Below are 8,075 nucleotides of genomic sequence, written 5' to 3' on the forward strand. Positions count from 1 at the left end.
AAAAAATTAATGCCAACATTTTTCGTTTTTACATGCATACATATTTTTAAAGCTAGCTTGATTTGAATTCACAAGAATATTACAAGTATGTATATATACAAGTTAAATTGTATTCAACACTCTCAGTTTAACTTTATTGCAAACAATGACTTTTCTGGAACCGTTGAATTTTACTCAAATGAAGGGGTTTGTTAAATAAAGGGTGATTTTTTAGCTATTGTCTTTTTGGCATCACTCCTTTAAATAGCTCACGCACGTTTTGTGTTTTGCTTCACTCCAACACAAAGCACTGCATATATAGGGGACACACCTGCGTGTTGGTTGGTTGAAAAAAAAATATTTAACTTTATTATCTGTTAAGAAAGTTTATCGCGCGATTGCTAGTGTTCAGCCACAAAACTCATTTTTGACTCCATTGTCGATTTTGGAGTGAAGATCAGCCAGAAGCATTGCAAGCGCTACCAATACATCCAGAAAAATTCAGTTTGGTGCGGTTTATGAGCTGGTGGCACAATGATGCCACCGTACTTCTTCAAAGATGATGCGAATCGTAACGTATCCAACTTTTTTGCCAAAATGCAGTTTGACTTGTGTGACATGTGGTTTCAGCAAGATGGTGCCACATGCAACGCAGCACGCGTAACAATGGACTTATTGAGAGGCGAGTTCGGTAAACATTTATTTCACGTTCGGAACCGTGGGGCTATGTTGTTGTTCTTGTAACCATATTTGCATGTGGAGGTGGCAATCCTCGTCATGCTCCTGTAGTTGAGCAAGCTGGATCGCCGCGTGAACAGGGTGGTCATTAGTTATTGAAAGTCGCCAATAACTCGCCTTGCCAAATCGAGCATCATAGGCACTCAGTATTTGTGCAAGAGTCGGTGCCACCCGGTCTCTCACTGAGACTCTCCGCTCGATGCCAATGAGTGTCCGCGACTGCCGTTGCAGCTACTACGTATGGAGCATTCCACTATCCGCAACCTGTGGACGCGTCCGGTAGCTCACAGCTGAGCTTCTGGTAACAGCAATGAACACCACACAGATCGCACCATCAATGTTCCAGCCTATGTGATGCTCACAGCTAGCTATTTCATGTGGGGCTATGTTAAAGTTCATGTCTATACAGGCAAGCCCGCTTCAACTGACGCATTGGAAGAGAACATTGATGCATTTATTCGTGAGATACCGGACGAAATGTTGGAAAGAGTATGCCAAAATTGGACTAAGCGGATGGACCATTTCAGGCGTAGTCTCGGTCAAAATTTGCATGAACTAATCTATTGATTCAATAAAGATTTGATACATTTTTCTAAATTTTTTGTGTTTTTTTTTTTTTGTGAAAAACTTTCCTATAGCTTTTAAAAAATCACCCTTTATATCAGCTTCCATTATTTCAGTAGGGTAAAATTCCAAACCTAAGTCTTTTTTCACTTTTAAATCTTTTATGAAATAGTATTTTCTGGATATATGCTTGCTACGCAGACTGGATTTTTCAGACTGAACCAAATTCAAACAACTTTGGATATCTTCATAGATTATAGTAGAATCGGTTGATAGTATTTCAAAATCGTTTAATAGTCTTCTTAAGCACAAGGATTTTTGAACTGCTTCACATAACGGTATATATTCTGGTTTGCGGCAACACCAGGATATAGGAGATCCATTGTATTCAATCAATCGTTTCTATTTTGAGCCCAATCAGCATAAGCAAATCCATATAAACCTTTCGTGCCTCGTCATTTTAGATTTAGTCGCAACCATTAAGATAAGTTATCAGCCTCTTTAACTCATTTCAATCACCTTATGTAGGATTACATACATGACGGCTAAAAATTGAGACAGCTGCTATTGTGTCAGGTATAGAATTTACGGATATATAAAGCAGGCATCCAACTAAACGTCTATACTTTCATTATTATGCATGGATTCACTTTTCACGTTTTCTTTTACATATCCAACGTTCAATGGTATCTTGGGTGTCCTGGCAGTATTCAATCCAACATATTTCACAATTTCATTTATGACATATACTGTAAAAAACATCATACCCCTGTGACGACCACTTTGAAGAAATACATTATTTTTCATTTCTTTGGCGGTTGTTGTGTATGTCTTCTTCTTCTTTTGTCATTTCTTTTTATGGCCATTCACAAAGACGAATTTCGGTGGCACGACCTATGCATAGGCGTATCATGTACGATAGGGGTTGCCATTTGTGTAACATGCACAGAGTTGTATAGTCATTACGACGTAACGGCGTAAGCGGCATGGGGATCCTAGATTAATTGATTGATGGTTGTGCTTTTTGAGATCCTCTTTCAATTTTTGGGATCAAGCTGTCAACATCGTTTGCTAGTGTGCCTTCTACTTGGACAGAGATAAGTTCTTTTGAAGTCATTTTTTTGTGAAGTGATTTTTGTATTTGGCCCCGGCAAGTGCGGGTAAGGAAAAAGTTTTCTTTTTAATTTCTTTCATTTATGAGTTCGTGAATTCTAAATGGATTTATGGTGTTGAACATTAAAACATGTGTGAATATGGTACATTTCTTTTTGTAAGAAACGTGGTATGGAAGTGACATCAAATTTTAAGAGGAGAATTTAATTAAAGTTAAAGAGAAATTTAAATTGCATAATTTACAACGTGTTTTAATGTTCTGGATTGTATTTTATGCATAATTTTTGATTATATGCGACATCATTATTTGTGGCATTCTTACTAGGGTTCCACCGTGCAACAGAGCCATCTGGTGTTGCACACGCACCACTTTTAAGGTTAGCCACACGTGGTGAGTTTCTTCAAGTGCTGCACGACATCCCTGTTTTTTTTGGTACTGTATTCAACCGAATATGGACCGTTTGAAATTTTTATCAAAGAAAGGCAGATTTCACAAAATGTGTAAGTCTGAGACCCACACGTGGCGACTAAACTAACCTTTTATATGTCCACTAACACCAACACATCTAACGTGATAGACCCAATATGAAAACTAATTAAAACTTAACCTAAATTACAACTAAAATAGGATAAATACTAGTATCACAGCTTGAAGTTGCACTAAATTTATTTATAATACTATGAAAATATAATAATAATTGTCTAAAAAGAAAATAATGATATATGCACACATGTATGTGTAAAGATATTTAAAACTTTCTTTACTACTAAAATGTGATCGTTATGTTTAAAACTATGAAACCTACATTATTATCATTATAAAAGAAACAGAAAAACATTGCAAAAAAAAAAATACAAAAATTGGATAAAACATTTATTAAAAAAAAAAAAAAAAAAAATTAAATGTCTGCTATAATCTCTAATCTAATCTCTCTAATCTATTAATCTCAAACCCTATAGAATTAAAAAAATATTAAAAATGTAAACAACATAATTATTAAAAAAAAAAATTATTAATAACATAATTGTTATTAATAATCAATATTTTAAAGAATTTTCTAAAGATTAAAACTATAAAGAAATATGCTTTGTTAATATTTAAAAAAAAGGGACATTTATAATTTTTATATGGTATTAAATTTTCTCATTGTTATATTATTTTTAGGATGTAAAGAAATTATTATTCAAATGTTTATATAGAGACCAAAACTTATGAATTAATTGTTAAATATTTTTGTTTTATTATAAGATCTTGTTAAATATTCCTAGGAAATCCAATTTGTTATTATTTTTTTTATAAATTTAGTCCCTCTTAGAAAATAAAAATGTGAATTTTGATATATAATACTAACTAATTATGTGTTAGATTTTTTTTTAAGGCTGAAAAGAAGCGGTTATGTGAGTCAGAATTGATGGTTCGATTTTGGGATATTTCCAATTATATCTGGGCAACGGAAATATCACGGATGACAGAAATGTCATATGGGGTGGGATTGCCCTGGAGACTAAACATCCAAGTCTCATTATAGCGGAATCCGAATTATCGTTGAATTTAAAAATGAATGTGTGTATGGCAGAACGAAATGTAAAAAGCATATCCGTTTCCGACTTAATATCAATAGCCCATTTCCGGTCCATAAAAAAAAACAGTAGAATTAAAAAGGTACAAAATGAATTTAAATGTACAGCCTTTAGCGGAAGAAGAACCTCCCCATCCGGCGAGCTAAGCCGCAGCCTAACACCATTGTACCATTTCCGCTAACAAAGGGGGTTGTTACATATTGGCGCCCAGCAACGTGGGTCAGTCGACAAGAGATGTTCAAAACTGGGCACCGTCGCTACATTTTGGAACTCAGAAAGGTGAGGCATCGCTTTTCGACCCCCACACATTTATCCATTTAAGAATTGTTTCTATACAATAGCCCCAACTCAACATGATATTTTACTATGAGCATTGGATGTCACGGAAGGAGCTTTAGCACCATACCGATTTGCAACAATGTTCAAGTGAAATTGAATGTTAAGTTCGAAGACCAGAAATTTATCGTTTTGTTATAGATGAATCTTGAAAGCATAGTTTATTATGGCTATATTGCTAAATATATCTATTTGTTTCAGTTTTGAAGAAGCAAGATGACAAATATTTGGAATTTATATCCAATATATAAGAATTGTTGCTTTTATGTTTTTTTTCGAGCTTTGCCAACAAAAATCCATTGATATATTTATGGGGAAACACATGTTTTTAAATTCAATCGAATTTTCTATTTGTTTATTAAAACAAAACCAAATATGTAAAATTAAATACAATCTAATTTTTTTATGATATTTAAATTCTATATAAATTTAGAAAATTTAAGAATATTATCGAAAAATGTTGTAGAGATTGTATTCGGATTTCGGAATTGCCAAATTCTGACCATACCCGTTACGAAATTTCAGCCTTGTTTACAAAATACCTGTATCTGAAAGGAAATAAAAACAAAAAAACATATATATTAATTATTTTGTAGACGTTTATGTTTATTAATGTTTTAAGTTACTAACTAGTAGCAATCGTATTAAATAGTACATACTAAAACAACTAAATTTATTTAAATAATTATAATAGAAAGGTTTAAACAGTATTTTTTTAATATTATTTAAACTTTTTGTTGTTGGTTAAACCAGCGTAGACAAAAGTGTTTTTATTTTTTTTTTTCCTTCTATTTCAAAACAAACCAATAAAAACACGCTAAAGTATCAGTATTTACAATAAAAATTAAAATTATTTGAGTCACAATTCAAAATTTTTACGAAATTATTATTATTTAAATAATAATTACATTTATACCTCATTCAATTATTCATATATCTAATAACAATTGAAGAAATACTAATTTTCCAAACATAGAAAGTTTAAAGTTTATTCAATACGAACTAAATTTTTTTCTAATGATGCTCATTCTTGGAAATCGCCAGTGAATTGATATAGATCGCAAGTGGGGAGAAAGCGCGAACATTATTTTTTATATTTAACTCGTAATGCACAAAGGAATAGGAAACACTGCTCCAACTAGGTCCTCGAGCAGAATAGCAGCTAGGAACAACCGAGCAAGTAGCCTGAACCCGGATGCTTTGAATTTCGAACCCCATTCTGACATAAGTTTAGAGATAGCTAACAATTCAAATTCTACAAACCATACACATCACACAAATTCTATTACTTCGGAATCGGGTACGAATAGGACTGTTTTGGAGACAGGTAGTATACGTCCTTTGATATCGATACGATTTCCTAACGAATTAGGACCACAGACAACTTCTTCACCGGAATCCTTACGTTCTATTACGACACCTGAGTACGGCACAGACAATTCGGAGAGAGTTTTCAAGAATGTCACATGCAAATGCAAGACTTCCAACCTTAGACGAGGATGTAGATCCCGAAGCTGCAGTGAATATGGATGGATTGAGTTTAAGGGATTATGTTAGCGCATCTGTAGGGGCCGCACAGGCAAATATGTTGAGGATAATGGAGGACAGGCTAGCAGTTATGATTCCGCAAGCCATTAGGGATTCGATGGGCTCACAAGCTAACACCTCAGGTTTCCATCATCTTTTGACAGGTAGGGCTCATGATTGGATTTGGCAATTTCGCCAACAAAACCCAGTGTGCCAATGGGACCATCTTAAGTATCACCTTATTAAGAAATTTCGAAATTTTGAAAGCGATTTCGAAATTCAGAGGCGTATAATGGAACGACGGCAATTGCCTTCTGAAACTGCGGATATGTACATTTCCGAGATTGTGAAGCTCAGAAATCAACTTCGTATTCCGATACAAGAATACGAATTGATTCGTATAATGAAAGATAATTTAAAGGAAGGCCTCGTACAATTGATATTTCCCAGAGATATTGAGACGATTGATGAACTACTTGAGGAATGTAGGAGGGCGGAGAAGAATATCTCTAAAAGGATTTCACATCGGCAACAGAATCAAGGTTTTAGACGTGTGAATGAACTCGAAGTAGAAGAGAATGTATGCTCAAATGACAATCAAGACGTGGAGGCATTGTATCAAAACACGGTACCAGGTAGACAATATATTTGCTGGAATTGTAGGAAAAGTGGTCACTCATTTATAGACTGTCCGGATGAACAACGTAACATATTTTGTTACAAATGTGGGTTCGATGGTACTACATCACACAAATGTCCAAGATGTGCGGGAAACCCAAATCGGAACATGACGGGAACTGGGCCAACATGTTCGAGGCAGGGATCGACCCAGTGACACAAGACTATGATTTGACTTGCAACAATTCTACTTTGGCAAAAACCACTGATCATGGAAATTTTGAAGATATTGGCAGGGAATGTAGTGATTCATGTGCAACAACTAAATTGGAACCTTACAATATTATGCAGAAAACCCGTGTTTACACCCACACAGACACAGATTTGAACACAGGCAGAAGAATAAAGACTATTATACCATATGACACAAGATTGGAAAATTATAATCGAAAGAGAGAGGACATTTTTAGGAATTTTGTACCTGAGGTAAGCAAAAAGGTGTTAAAGGCCAGAAAAGGGTATGAAAAGAGAAAGAAAGAGAGAAAAGAAATAGCATCGGCTTGTATATCTGTAGAAGGGGACATTAGGCCTTACATGGACGTGAAACTCAATGGTTTTCCATTTCGCGGATTGATGGATAGTGGAGCAGCTGTTAGTTGCCTAGGCAAAGGGTGTATTGAGAATGCTGAACGTATGAACCTACCTATTTCTAATTTCAAGTCCTCTATAAACACAGCTGACGGTAAACCCCTTAAGATTATTGGAAAAGTTAGATTATTAATTCAATGTGGTAATAAAAGCGAGGAGATGACATTTTACTTAGTACCAGCATTAAAACAGAGCTTGATTTTGGGTTATGATTCTTGGCAGAGATTAGGAATAAAGATAGCAGTACCAGATCATTCGATATGTGAAATTGAGTCACAGGAGGAGGATACAAAGGCCCATAGACTGACACCACAGGAGCATGCTATCCTTGATAATGTAAAACTCTCGTTTCGATGCTATACTAGGTTTGGCTTAGGTAGAACCAATTTGGAGGAACATTCGATAGATGTGGGAAATTCGACCCCAAAGAAAGTGAGGTATTTTCCAGTTAGCCCAGCAGTCCAAAAGTTATTGTACAATGAGCTTGACCGAATGATTGCCCTAGATGTCATTGAAGTAGCCAGGAACGCAGAATGGAACAACAGAGTTACTTTGGTGATTAAGCCAAATAAAAATCGTCTATGTCTTGATGCAAGGGAGCTCAACAGGGTGACACGTAAGGACGCCTACCCACTACCTAACATAGATGGGTTGTTAGCTAGATTAGGAGACACATTTTATATTTCAGCCATAGATCTAAAGGACGCATTTTGGCAAATTCCTCTAAATGAATCTAGTCGACCGTTAACAGCGTTCACAGTCCAAGGGAGGCCCCATTACCAATTCAAGGTAATGCCCTTTGGACTATGCAACGCTGCACAACGAATGTGTAGACTAATGGACAAAGTGATTCCTCCAGAATTGAAGGACCGTGTATTTGTGTACCTGGACGATCTTTTGGTTGTGTCACCTAATTTTCAGGTTCACATGGAAATGTTGAATGTTGTGGGAAACAAGCTGACAGCAGCTGG

This window comes from Stomoxys calcitrans, chromosome 3 (assembly GCF_963082655.1).
Source record: "Stomoxys calcitrans chromosome 3, idStoCalc2.1, whole genome shotgun sequence".
NCBI classification, from domain to species: Eukaryota; Metazoa; Arthropoda; class Insecta; order Diptera; family Muscidae; genus Stomoxys; species Stomoxys calcitrans.